Below are 15,109 nucleotides of genomic sequence, written 5' to 3'. Positions count from 1 at the left end.
AACATATATTTACAAAAAAAAACACTATAAATGAAAATATTGAAAAAAATAAGTGAAACAAATAATTACAAAAAATACAATAAAAATGAAAATATTAAACACAAAAATAGAAGATAAAAATAGAAATGTGTCTATAGGACACTGATGCCCCACTTCCTTTAATTTTCACTGTGACATATTAGTCACTGTGAACTTGACCTTCGAATCAATACTGCTCATCTACTGGCCAAGGGTAATATAACATAAACCACGGCTTTTTCCATCGTACAAGGATAATAGGATGTAGGTACGTACAGACAGACAGATAAACCTTATCACAGTATGCTCCCACTTTTTAAGTAAGGGCACAACAATGAAGTTTTTAAACTAACATTTTATATAAACATATGATATGAAAAATACACACACACAAAAAAAAAAAACAACAACAAAACACACACACACACAAAAAAAAACTTTTTATCTCATCTAAACCATACACTCAGGGCGAGTTATTCGGATGAATAAAATTGTCTGTTGTCCGTCCACACATAGTTCGGTAACACTGTAGTTGTCAAGCTAGATCACAAAGCCCATAAACAGAAAACCTTGTTAACAAAACGAGGCACATTTCAATATCCTTGGAATTTGTCAGAAAGATTTTGATGATTTCTAGCTCAGCTTAAAGAACATCAGTCATCTGGAGAGAAAAACTAGGTCAAACAGCCCAAATATGGAAAACCTTGTTAAAAACAATGCACATTTCAAGCCCAAATATCCTGAATTTTGTCAGAAAGATTGTTTTGTTGAATTCTTGCTCAACTTACAACATGTATCCTTTGGGATGGAAATCTAGGTTGCAGAGCCCATTAAATATGGAAAAACCTTGACACTGAAAGTTACATTTTCCGTCCAAGTATCAGACAGATCATTTCTGTGATTTCTTGCTAAAAAAGTAATCTTCTTTCTGGAAAAAAATAAAAACAAAAAATTACATAAAGATCATTTTATATAAACTGCTTCAATATCATTTAAAATTTCTACCGATTCTACCCCTGGAGGTAAGCAACCCTATAACCTATGAGTTTTACATAAGCTGCCAATATAGACTAATCTTAATTTAGAACTGTTCACTTATTAATGGAGAGATTGAGTTAGCGACCTGATAACTCCGTCAGTATACGAGCCAATATACTGTATTTCAAGGGTCCTGGGTTAGAATCCTGGTCAGACTGCACGTGCAAGGAGGAGGAAAAACCCGGGAGGTGGTGGATAAATTTAATAGCAGGCAATGTAGGTGTTTTCCCCTTCATAAAATTTTTTTTAGAAAGGCTGATGCCAGTTAAATTGATTGGTTGTTAGAGAGCAACGTGAAGTTAAAGGTTGCCTCTTAGATTGGGCCAATCCAAATACAAGGTTTTCCGACCCCGGTTATTCGACAACCCTTTTTATTCGGAAACCCCGGCATTTATCCGAAGTAGATCGGCGGTCCCATTTTTAAATCTCTATATTAAATCATATTAAATTCGAGCGTCATTATTCGAAAGCAATTATTCCGAATAACCTCCTATTTTTCGAAGTAATTTGGTCTCGATTATACAATTATGAAGAATTTCACACCTATTATTCGAAGCCAGCTTAATTATTATTCGAAGCCCAGACTAATTGGCGCAGATCCACTTGCTGAACTCGGTCGACTCTGTGAAAAAACATCAAACAGTCATGCGTGTATTTTAGACAATCATGTAATAACTCTTTGTGTGTTCTTTAATCAACTTTAATTACCAAAAATGAAAGCAATTCACCGTGTCCGACTTTGTTACTGTTATTGCTTGAAGATGACAGCAAAATTTTCATACATAACGTTTATGTAAATTTGTCAAAACATCCCAACAATTTTTAATACATGAGAGCCTTTTTCCTTATCGAAAATACCAGAGTTTAGCTGTATATACCGCAATGAACACACGGCCATTATCAAGGTTTTCGCGAAAACGAAACGATACATAATGTAGAATAAAATGCAAGTCATTTATGTCTTCAATGTCTATACAATAATTTTTACGCATCTCTTCTTTAAATATTTATTTTCTCAATTGCTTACAGGAAGTAATGTGTTGTAAACGGTAATTTTGCCACGATTGGTCAAAGTGGAGTAATTTTCGTCTATCACAATATTCGGATTTCGATTATTCGAACCCATCGATTATTCGAAGTAAATATTCAGTCCGAGACACTTCGAATAAACGGGGTTGGACTGTACATAAATTAATCTACATTAAGAGTTGGTTTGATTTACTAGATTAACCTACATTAAGAGTCGGTTTGATTTACTGAATGTTCAACAATGACATAAAATGTTTTATCTATCTATAAAAAACATTTATGTGCATCTGTTTATAGTGAAGCAATGACCCTGTGGACTGTGTATGGGGAAATTCATAGCAAAATCATGATTGATTGAAATAAGGCAAATTTATTTTGCCGAAAACAACATAATTACATACATATAAAATTATTTTCCCATATCTGGGTGAACAAATACCGCCAATGAAGGCTAGGGAAATATAGTTGGACTGGGATGCCCCAAAGAACCAAACTTAAATGGGTTTTTAGCATTTAAGTAAAAATATTTTTCAGCTTGGGGCAAGGGCCAGTTGGCAAAAGGTGGAGAGAAGTTCAAGAAACTTGTTTAGTTTAAGATTTTTTAATGGAGTGGACAACTGGTTCAACAAATTGTTCATCTCTAGAGCAATCCTGTTATTGTAATGTGGAAGGGGACGATATTATATCCAGAAATTTAAATGCCCTCATCATTATCACTTTTTATCTCCTCGTCTGAGGATGTTGACTTTTCTGAGGTTGAGGTTTCTCGTCAATCCTCCGATACCTGCAGGACTTTGAATTCATTTTCCTCATGATTTAAACTGGAAAATGGCGACTGATGAGGAACTGTACTCCTTTCCTCTTCTGGTGTAATCTGTTTACAGGCCTGTTTGTTTGTATGTGTTATGTTGCTCCCCCTGCTAGGTGGGCAGCTTGCTGTGATGAGCATTTGCTAGGAGATTTTTTACCTCTGTGTGAATTCTGATTGTTTTTTGCTCTTTTTTTTGACGAGTTTGCCTTGTCTTCCAATGAGTTGTTGTCCGAACTATGTAATTATCTTTATTAGTGCAACACTGGCATTATTAAAGTATGGTCACGTGGCGAACGTTTATTGCGTTTCATCTGAAAGAAAAAAGAGAGTAAAATCAACATTTTTTTCTGTTTATACCTGTACAATAATATTTTTATGCCCGCATGTAATGGCGGGCATTAGTGTTACCTGTTCCGTCCTTCGTCATTCCGTCATATCATTACAGTTTCGTTCATTATCTCCCAACGGTACAAACATTCAACTTAAATTTGACATATGGAATGTCATGAGAAAATACAGGTTCAAGTTCGAATTTGGTCATGGTCGATGTTTTTGGCAGAGTTATGCCCCTTTTATCTTTGAAAATAATGTGAATTTTCAGTTTCCGTTCATTATCTCCCAAACGGTACAACACATTCAATCAAATTTGACATATGGATATGTCATGGAGAAATACAAGGTCAAGTTCGAATTTGGGTCATGGGAGTTCGATGATTTTTGCAGAGTTATGCCCCTTTTACTTTGAAATAATATGAAATTTTCAGTTTTCCGTTCATTATCTCCCCAATGGTACAAACACATTCAACTCAAATTTGACATTATGGATATGTTCATAGAAAAATTATCAGGTCAAGTTCGAATTTGGGTCATGGTTCGATGATTTTTGGCAGAGTTATGCCCCTTTTACTTTGAAATAATATGAAATTTTCAGTTTCTTCATTATCTCCCCAACGGTACAACACATTCAACTCAAATTTGACATATGGATATGTCATGAGAAAATACAGGTCAAGTTCGAATTTGGTCATGGTTCGATGATTTTGGCAGAGTTATGCCCTTTTTCTTTGTAAATAATATGAAATTTTCAGTTTCCGTTCATTATCTCCCCAACAGTACAACACATTCAACTCAAATTTGACATATGGATATGTTTCTGGAATGCCCAGGCCAATTTCGAATTTGGTCATGGTTCAATGATTTTTGGCAGAGTAATGCCCCTTTCACTTTGAAAATCTTAAATCCACCCCTAATTACATATGAATAAAAATGTCAACAGGCAGTATAAGCCGTGTATAAAGTGGTTTATACACACATCAGTGGATGCAATTTGACAGCGCTAAAAATAGCTCTACACAACTGATAAGAATTACATACTTCAGATGTCAATTATTGATTGTTTTTTAAAGTTTATTTACTTGGAGTACCTGTACATTTGATATTTCTTTTTGGATTATATATTCCTAATACATTTTGGTATTGTCTATTAATTAAATGGCCAATGTCAATGATAGAATTGTCATAAATGCAGGTTGACCATTAAGGTCAATTGATTATTAAATTTCAATTAAATAATAATAGTAATCCTAGAAAAATAGTAATAAATAGATCTAGATCAGTATGTTGTTTTATTTAAAAAAAGAAAGAAAACATTTTTATTTTCAATTTTATTGTCTTCCTTCTTTATTTACTTGTTTACTTTCAACATAGAGAATTCCTAGTCTTTAGGAATTTATGTAAGATTCAAGGAATTTAGCAAAGATGTTAATGATTTTGTTCTACAAGATAAATTCTAAGTAATTCCTAAAGACTAGGAATTTTGCAAAATCTTAAGTCTTAGAAATCTAAGAAAATAAATTACAATTCCTAGTATAGCTTAGAAATTGATGAGTTGTTTGAAAATTATTAGAAATGCCTAGTTCTCAGTAACTGGTACTTCCTAGGCCATACTAGAATAGCCAAGACTGGTTTTAACATTCTGGAATTTTCTAGGATAATAACTGGGAAATACTGGGACTTTTTAAATACCAGTATATATTTCTGCAAGGGAAGTTAAAAGCATTTGCAGTATAATGAATAACAATATATTGCAGGAGTTGATCAATGTTATCAAATTTCAATAACACTGCAGCTCCATTCGCAAAAGGAAAACCATTATGATTTCTGGCATGTGAATCAAATACATAGTAATAATTGTCACTATGAATGAAAGCAGTTGTCTGTTCTCCTGATGTATAGAGTAAAGCATCCGATACAGAAAATGCTGTATGAACTGATGTATTAATATCAACACTTAGGGCAGTGCTTTTTCTTCTTGTCCAACAACACCATAGAACAATTCATGACCAACTCTTTACTCCAATCAACATATTCCAAACATTCACTTGTTTGGAATTTCATCATGACCCAAATACAGTGGCAGTGATACCCTGATGTAGCAAGATGTTATCATACAAATCACTCCCATTAACAACTAAACTATCAATATTGTGAGCCATCTACTAGGAGAGGGCCATTTTCCAGTAAGCACTGACATAGATGTCAGAAGAGCAATTGCTGTACATTGAAAGCCTGCACCTTCACTTCTCATGTCACCTTGATTTTTTCAGTCTTATGTTGTAAATTTATGATTCACAGTAATGTATATACAATGTCAAGATAAATAGTAAACTTGGTACTGAGTGACTGACCAATGATTCAATTCAAAAAACTATATACATGTAACTACACCTACATTTGTACCAAGTGTATTATATATATTGACAATTTGTCCTTTATAATTGGTCTACAATCTACAACTCTTAAATGTTGACATTACATGTCTTAGTCCCCGCGATGGATTTTACATTATTTGAATATTGATCGGTAATACACGATACTTACTAACTTATCCCAAGCTTCTAATTATCTAATCCAAGAAGAAATATGTGTAATGTATGTGCCTATTGTACATGATTCTCAAAACTTCTTGAATACAGAATGGCTGGATACGACTTTCTCTGGGGAAAACTTTCGTGCGCTTACGTGTCTGGTTCTGTGTTTCACTATTTGCAAGGTAAAAACGTTGAAATTATTGCTTTGTTGTAAACCAGTCTACGCATAATTAATTACCTATTTGCGTAGTTTTTAGCTCTCCTGAGCTAGCTCTTTTAGGATCGTTGAATGTCTGTCGTCCGTCCACACTTGTTTGTTAACACTCTAGCGGTCACATTTTTGCTTTAAACATCATCAAACTTTGTCAGGATAATTATCTAGGTAATAGCTCGGATGGGTTCGAACATGGGTCATCTTGGATGAAAAACTAGGTCACAGGAGCTAACAATAGAAAAACCTTGTTTACACTCTAGCGGTCATATTTTCGCCTCAATCATCATCAAACTTTGTCAGGAAGCTTGTCTAGGTTATAGCTCGGATAAGTTCTAACATGGGTCATCTCGGATGAAAAACTAGGTCACAGGAGCTAAAAATAGATAAACTTTGTTAACACTCTAGTGGTCACATTTTTGACTCAATCATCATCAAACTTGGTCAAGATGCTTGTCTAGGTAATTGCTGGGACGAGTTCGAACATGGGTCATCTCGGATGAAAATCTAGGTCATAGGAGCTAAAAATAGAAAAATCTTGTTAACACTCTAGTGGCTACTGTTTTGATCCAAATATCATGGAAATTGATCTGAAAGTTTGTTTTGATGATTTCTAGGTCAAGGACGAATATGGGTCATCTGGGGTCAAAAACTAGGTCACACTGCTCAAATATGGATAATCCTTGTTAACACTCTAGTGGTCACAGTTTTGACTCACCTGTCATGAAACTTGGTCAGAATGCTTGTCTAGGTAATTGTTCGGATGAGTTTGATAGGTCAGGTGAGCAATCGAGGGCCATCATGGCCCTCTTGTTTACTTTTTTTATTATTAAAGAAATGTATACTTAACAAAAGCTGGATGCTATTCTACAATATTATTAGTATATTACATGTACAATTAGAATAAAATAAATTTTAGGTAAAAAAATACGATATTGCCCGGGATTATCAACAGTATACATATTTGCAAACATGATTTTCCTGTAAATTAAGCATTATGACAGATTTCTGTACAAGCTGAAACAACCTTCTCTTTGTCATGTTGAGTGAATGTTTCTCTCTCCCCGCCATCTGACTTTGTTGATTTCTTACTGTTATTTCTGGCAGCTGAATCTGTTGGAAAGTCTATATGCATTGCGGTGGAATGTGAAGTACTCAAACAAACACTACACTTTATGTCTGCTTTACAATCGCCAGCTAAGTGATTGCTAGAAAAAACTTTGATTTAATTTTTTTTTTCCCAAAAGCACTTTTCTTTTTGTGGCATTTTACTTATGTTTTGGAAATAACACCCTGCTGAATCAAATATGACAGAGTAGTTGAGAATATGGGGTCTTCCTTTAAACTTCTATCTCTGATAATATGTCACAGAGAACGTACAACGTGAACAAGTCTTTAATTGTGTCAGTTTTGGAAATGATTCCAATTTCTTGACTATTGCATAGTAGGTATTTTCTGGGGATCCAAATCTCTCGTCAAGTCTTAGTCTTATCCCAAATTCTGCACAATCCTTCATTTGGGTTATCAATGTATGTGATTTCAAGCATAAGCTTGTTTCTTTTGGGCCCTTGACCTTACCACTTAATGAGCAAATCTATTTCTTCTACAACTGACGCACCTATTTCCTGGATTGATTTTGGTCTTACGCGTAGATTCAATTAATTGCGGTTTTGAAATCTTCTGAAGTGTCTTGCATTTTTGTTGAAAGGCTGCAAGCCTTGACCATGTGGAGCTTGTTTTCTCTTGGCTTTTGGGGACAGAAAGTGTGATACTGCTGTTTGTTTGATAGTCTGGGTTTTCTGGGCCTGTTGCCTAGTCTCTTCCCTAAAAAAGAGGCTGAAGTTGATGATGTTGCTGCCTTTGTGGTGAATTTCACACTCTTGTTTCTGTCAAGAGTTTTAACCTTTTCACCTAATTTATTCCCAAACTGGTTTGTCACCGTCACATAGTGGCTTAAACTTCCCTAGCATTTCCTTCTTAATATTTTCTTTTCCTGGACTGTTTATGTTATTGTGATGTGCCATCAATTTGAACGAATCTCCCGCATATTCCGAGCGCTTTTTTACATCAGGTTGTTTTGAACATTTGCAATATAGATAATTATAAATAGATATATCTATAAATAGATTTTTGGAATATTTAGGTCATCAACTGATCATTCTAGGATACATGTACAACAATAACATACCATGATAACCCACTGTGTACTACAAAATGATAAATAAAAAAAACCCCGAAGAGCGGGATTTATTGACGGAAAAGGTTATTTCATTTGAAAATGTTTGCAGTGTGAAATTCTCCAGTTCGCTATTCATTGTAACAAATCGCGACATTTCATTCTTAATTAATAATCAAGCACCTTCATACCGATCGGAATGATCGGCTTTTATTATGACCGACTAAAAGGCTCGAGAAGTTGCTGTCGCCCTTTCACAAAATCTGATTTCATTCCATAAGGGCGCCGCGCTTCGGCGCGGACGCCAAATACATACTGCCAAATATGAAAGTTACAAAATGCAACCACATAAAAACCAGTTTGATGTATTAAGACTATTATTTTTTAGATAAATAGCTTTGAATTGTTGGAAAGTTATACCTTAATATTTGTACACCATCACAAATCAGTCCCATTTTAAACTTCAAAATGAAAACACATTTATTCTTCGCTGTTGTCATCTGTTTCCTTGTAAAAAGTGCCAAATAATGAAGTGGCCAATATTCATGTTTTTATCTGAGTAAAATATAAACAAATCAAAAATAGCATTTTGTTACATGAGATGTTTTGAGCATTTCCAATTGGCTTTCAGACTCCAAATTTTGGATAAAATTAGAGCTGGAAATTAAAACAAAATGGCCATTTTCATCAGTCACCATTTTCAATGGACACCATCAATATGGAAGATGGCCATCCTAATCCCCTTTAAATGAAACAAAATTTTGGGCATTTATCATGTGATATTAACCCTGAACATGCTGAATATTTTAAATGTACTTGTCCCATTTACAATTTTGGGACTGTCCATTATCAATTTTAGGGAATCAATTTTGAATATTAAAAGTTTGTCAGCCAACAGTATAGAGCCTGGTCAGATTGCGTTGTGTTTCTAAGTAATTGGGGAATTATATAAATAGTCTTTTTAAAGTTTCATTGATCTTTTTATTTTGTTTTCCACCACATTTACACTTGATTGCCAACTTGCATACAAAAGCAAAGAATTCCTTTGAAAATTCGATCTTCACCGCTTCCCAAGAATACTTGTCTGTTATTGTCATGAACCAATGTAGTGCAGGTCTTTCAAATGGAGATGAAAAGCAGCAATTGCCCGTTGTGGCTCAGTTTCAGAGTTTATGTTTGATAAGGTGAGGAAACTTTCAAATTCTGTAATAACTTTGAAGCATTCTCATGCATGTATCCAGAGAATTTCTGAACTATTTTGTCGGAAAACTGAACACTGTAATTTGGCATGAGATAGGTTGTACTGTGGCTGGTGCAGCTGTTGTTGGAACAACAACTGCAATTTGGATTACTTCCCTGACTTCTTTGTTCTAGCAACTATTCCATCCCCATGGGCATCATGAGCATTGCTTAGAAAGGCTACAAGTTTTGTGTCCTGCCAGACAGTACAGGTAAGTCCTTTTTGCTGCATCCGAACATGTGTGCATTTGTCCCCGTGGCATATTCTTAGTGAGATCAGGATCTTTCAAGACCTCTGGAAAGCACTTCCTATGCATTCAAATGGTACCAACTGTGTATGTAGATCTCTCTTGAAGGTCATCAGCTAATTCAAGACCAGTGAAAAAGTTATCTAAGTATACAACATGATTTTGCTCCCCTAGGTTTGGTGTGACAAGGTCAAACACAATCCGGTATGATAGTCCCTTTTCACCACCGGCTGCTGCACCAGTATATAAAACTTCCCTGAGGCAGGGGACGTTGGTAACTCTGTTACAAAGTCTTGTTCTATGTGATATCCCCAAAATAGTTATTGGAAAATTCCATAAAAAAAAATTCAGATATTCAGCCAGTTAAATATCACAATTAACAGCTTGACTATACAATGTATATACATGTATATATAGAGCTGTCCTTCTCACCCTGGGTCCGCATCCTTGTCCAGATTTTTATGCCCCCACAAAGTGGGAGCATATAGCATTGCACTTGTCCGTCCATCCGTACGTCCCGAAATCTTGTGAACGCAACTCCTCTTAAACCGGATGGCAGATTTTGCTTAAACTTTCAGGGGTGAACAACTTTAATGTGTAGATGGTAGTAAAGGAAGGAATTTTCGCTGCGACCAAATTTAACAGAATTATGGCCCTTTGTTGATTTTTTCACTATAAACTCTGTAGAAATTTTGTGAACGCAACTCCTCTTAACCCATTACTTCATATACACGCCTTTTAACGCCCTTTTCACCCCCCCCCCCTTTTGTTGTCTCAAATGATGAAAAAATGCCTTATTTAGGCCCCAAACACTTGTTTTTGTTTGAGAAATGTTGTTAAAAAAAGTGACCTCTTTTTCGGCGCGGCCCCCCAACCAAAAGATACATCAGGGGGTTGCCAGAAGGGGGTTTGTCCCCCTTCTATTTGGGGGGGTCTGAAGGGGGGCGGAGTCCCCCTCATCGCCAAGAAAATTTTGGACTTGTGAGAGGCTGTAAATGACCCCAGATTGATCATAAGGTAACGTGTAACCAACGCTGAAAAGCATTTGACTCTATCTCATGAAGTAATGGGTTAAACCGGATGGCAGATTTTGCTTAAACTTCCAGGGATGAACAACCCTAATGTGTAGATTGGAGTAAAGGAAGGAATTTTTTGCTGCGACCAAATTTAGCAGAATTATGGCCCTTTGTTGATTTTTCACTATATACTATGTAGAAATTTTGTGAATACAACTCCTCTTAAACCGGATGGCAGATTTTGCTTAAACTTCCAGGGATGAACAACCTTAATGTTTAGATGGTAGTAAAGGAAGGAATTTTCGCTGCGACCAAATTTAACAGAATTATGGCCCTTTGTTGATTTTTTCACTATATACTATGTAGAAATTTTGTGAACGCAACTCCTCTTAAACCGGATGGCAGATTTTGCTTAAACTTTCAGGGATGAACAACCTTAATGTGTAGATGGTAGTAATGGAAGGAATTTTTGCTGGGACAAAATTTAACAGAATTATGGCCCTTTGTTGATTTTTAGTTTTCAACTTGTGGCACATGTAGTCCAAAAAATATTTGACCTAATAAGAGTCATAAGATTGACAGAACAGTGGGGGCATCTGTGTCCAATGGACACATTTCTAGTTTATTTAAGTTTTTGAGCTGTAAAATATTTTTAGTCCCCTACCGGTTTAACCGGAGGGGACTTTAGGTTTACCTTCTGTCTGTCCGTCTGTCTGTCAGTCCGTCCGTCCAAAAAACTGGATCCCGCCATAACGCAAAAAGTACTGAAAATATTTTTATGAAACTTGATATATGGATAGATGGCAGTATGGAGATTATGCACGTCTTTTTCTTTTCTTCCTGTGTTGAAATTTAACACATAACCTGGATCCAGTGATAACTCAAAAAGTACTGGAAATATTTTTATGAAACTTGTAATATGGGTTGATGACAGTCTGGAGATTATGCACATCTTTTTCTTTTCTTCCTATGTTGAAATTTCTGGTTGCTATGGCAACAAATAGCCTGAATTTCAAGATTTCTGATTTAAATTTTTCAGCTTTTTCACTATAAGTTCTTTATTTCTTAAGGTGTTTACTTCAAACTTTAAATATAAGTTTCTGGTCATCAACCACATCATATGTGACAAGGTTTACAACTCTAGCACAAAAATTATCAGTTTTACCTCCCTTGAACTTAGAATTTTTATGGGAAAAAAAATGTTGTCTTTTTTAAATAACTTCTTTATTTCCTAATGTATCTACTTCAATCTTCATATATATGTTTCTTATTTTATTATCACGCAACATTTTTGAGAAGGTTAAATACTCTAGCAAGACTATTTCCAGAATTATGTCCCCCTTGAACTTAGATTTTTTTGGTATTTTTTACTCCAACTTCTTCATTCCTTATAGGATTTACTTTAAAATCCCACATTGTAAAAATATGACAAGGTTGAATAAACATAATTTCCTTACTAGGCAGGGAAACTGAACACATTACTGTGATATAGACAAACTTAGAACTCAAAAGATTTAAGTTCATTCATGTCATTCATTCACTGGTAAAATTAAATGGCCAATGGCCAATCAAAATGTTGCTGGGGTTCTAACCAGTAGGGGACTTATGTATTGCTTGCAATACTATGATAATTGCTTGTCTACTATAGCTTCTTTAGTCTTAAGGTATCCCATCAGACTTTAAATATATGTGCCTTATCATCAACCAAATGGTATGTGACCTTAGATTCTTAATTAATTCTAGCGCAAATATTACCAAAATTATCTGCCCTTGAACTTACCTCCATTTTGAAAATTGTTATATTTGTTTTCCTGTTATCTTTGTTACTATAAATGATATCTACCGGTACTTTTGACTGAAGATAATTGATTTTTGTCAATAAACACATCATGTATGACGAGGTCCACAACTCTAGCATCTTTATTTTAAGAACTTATATTTTTACTTTAAAAATCACTTTTGATACTGAAGGGATGGACTTCTGATTTAGAATTTTACATCTTGTTTTATTTGCTTTTATTATATAATCATATAAATGATGTTATAATTTGAATGTCAGTTATCATTTGTTCTATTATGAAATAGATTGTAAATTTGTGTGTTAACTTATCATCTGTTTGTCAGTTTATTGTTCAGCTAGATTCAGACATATAGAAAAGAAAAAAAAGTAAAAATGCATTGTGACTTTACTTAATTTTATGCGCTTTAACTTTCATGGTTTTTTGTCAAAAATGACATTATTGTTACATCTTAAAGCTGCACGCCTCCAGATGTTGAAAATCAAACTTGAGAGAAAAATAGTCTAAGAAATATAATAAAGATTAAAGTAATAATTTACATGTTATGTGCGATAAATGACTTAATGATGATTTTGCAGTATTGGTCACAATATTTCGACTGTGTGACTAACACAGTATGGGTTATTTTTGTATATTCTGACCTCTTATAAATATTTTTTCTGGATTGTAATTGCTGTTTGTATTATGTAAATTACTTTCTTTGTTCACTTCACTATATTTGACTTTTAAAAACATTTTTGAAATTTACATGAAATTTGGCCTGAATCTGGAGGCATGCTGCTCTAAATTTGTCTTGACCTATCCACAAAATGTACAAAATTAGTGCCCCATGAAATATAATGACTTTGCAGTGGCAGTTTGTATAATAAAAATATTATGATTGTATTGTTAACATTCTTATTAATTTTACTATGTAATTGTATTAATATTCTTGGTGCTATTTTAATTATAGAGAATGTCTCATCAATATGTCATATGCTTAATTATTTCATAAATGTTTCAATAATAGATGTTTTTTTATATAAAAATGTTATATATTTGTGATGAATTGTGATGACAATTGTGATGAATTCAATAAATTAATAAATAAATAAATATACAGTAAAATGTATTTGTTATGTTTATTAGCTAAAAAGTGTTCCTGAACTTTAAATGTGTTACACATGTTTACCCGAAAAAATGTCAGCATACTAGTATGTTATACATCAGTCTGTTAGCAGGTTTCGTGTCTGGTATGTAAATGTATTTGAACTGGTGGAAGGAAATTCAAACTACTTGGCAGAAATGTTAACCATGAGATGATGTGCACAGCACAGATTTGACCTTCCTCAAGTCAAGGTCAGACAGTCATTTAGTATCAACTTAAAAATTTTGAGTTTGCTACCCATAGAAAGGAGAGAAAAAATAACAGAAATATTACTTATGTCGACGTTGTGCAGAACACAGGTTTTGGCTTTCTGAGACCATAATTGGCCCCACCCCATGGAATACACGATTTATGTAGACTTGTTCAGGAAAATACATTTAAGTTTCAATGTGTGAAACTTCAATGTCTGGAGCTTAGATATTTAGCATCACTTTGTGGACCACAATATAACTAGTATTAATCATGCCCCTTAGTACAGGCCCACCACTTAGTTAAGATAGTTTTGTATAGAAAAACATATTTAAATCTTATTTTGGTGAAACTACATTGCCTAGAGTTTAGATATTTGACATGTAGCTTTGGCTTGCTGGCCTCTACAAACTGATATTAATCATGACCCTGGGATCAATATTGCCAACTTTGGGGTCATTTGATTAATATAAACTTATATAGGAAAACACATTAAGTCTTATTGTGTGAAACTACAAAGCCTAAAGCTTAGATATTTTGGCATGTTACTTGCATCAATTTGTAGATTTCTACAAGTTATTTTACTCATGACCCATGGGTCAAAATTGGCCCTGTCCCAGGAGTCACTTGCTTTATGTACAGACCAAGGTATATGAAAACACATCTCTTCTTTTTGCAGATAAATAATTTGCCTCTATATTTGGCATATAGCATTGCCTAGTAGACCTCTATGAATATTTTATGAATCATGCGCTTAGAGTAAAACTAAGGGGTCATATAGTATCATAAGGATCATTAAGATCAAATATTTTTCAGACAAGTTTCTTGATTGGGTCTCTGCCCTATTTGAAAGATTATTTTTGACTATTCAAACAAATTTACATTCAGATGTAAGTTGTCCTGCCTTTATGGTACTCTAGTTAAAACTTTAATTTGCAAATCTGCTAAGCTCTAAGTCCTTACCTTAAAACCGCATGCTGTGGGTTCATATATAGCCGGAGACTGGATTCTTTCATATGGGTAAGCTTTCTAGCTAGCTTACAGAATGTTGGTGGTTCTAAGGTGCCGATTTATGCCTTAAATAATGCATGAAAGTCTTTCTACACCAGTAGTCATATGACCTACACCTATAAGCCATGGAGGCAGCATGTGTGTGTCTGAGATGGTTTAATAACATAGATCATTGAAGGCGGTTTTAAGTCCCTGTACCTCAATAATTTCATGGTCAAACTGGATGATCTAATAGAGAAGCCAATATTATACATATATGTTATAAAAAGTATACATCTTACTTAGAAATGCCATGTAAATAAAGAGT

This window comes from Ruditapes philippinarum, unplaced genomic scaffold, assembly GCF_026571515.1.
Source record: "Ruditapes philippinarum isolate M1 unplaced genomic scaffold, ASM2657151v2 ctg802_1_1_1_1, whole genome shotgun sequence".
Classification (NCBI taxonomy): Eukaryota; Metazoa; Mollusca; class Bivalvia; order Venerida; family Veneridae; genus Ruditapes; species Ruditapes philippinarum.
The sequence above is the reverse complement of the archived record's forward strand: the minus strand, read 5'-3'. Positions refer to the sequence as shown.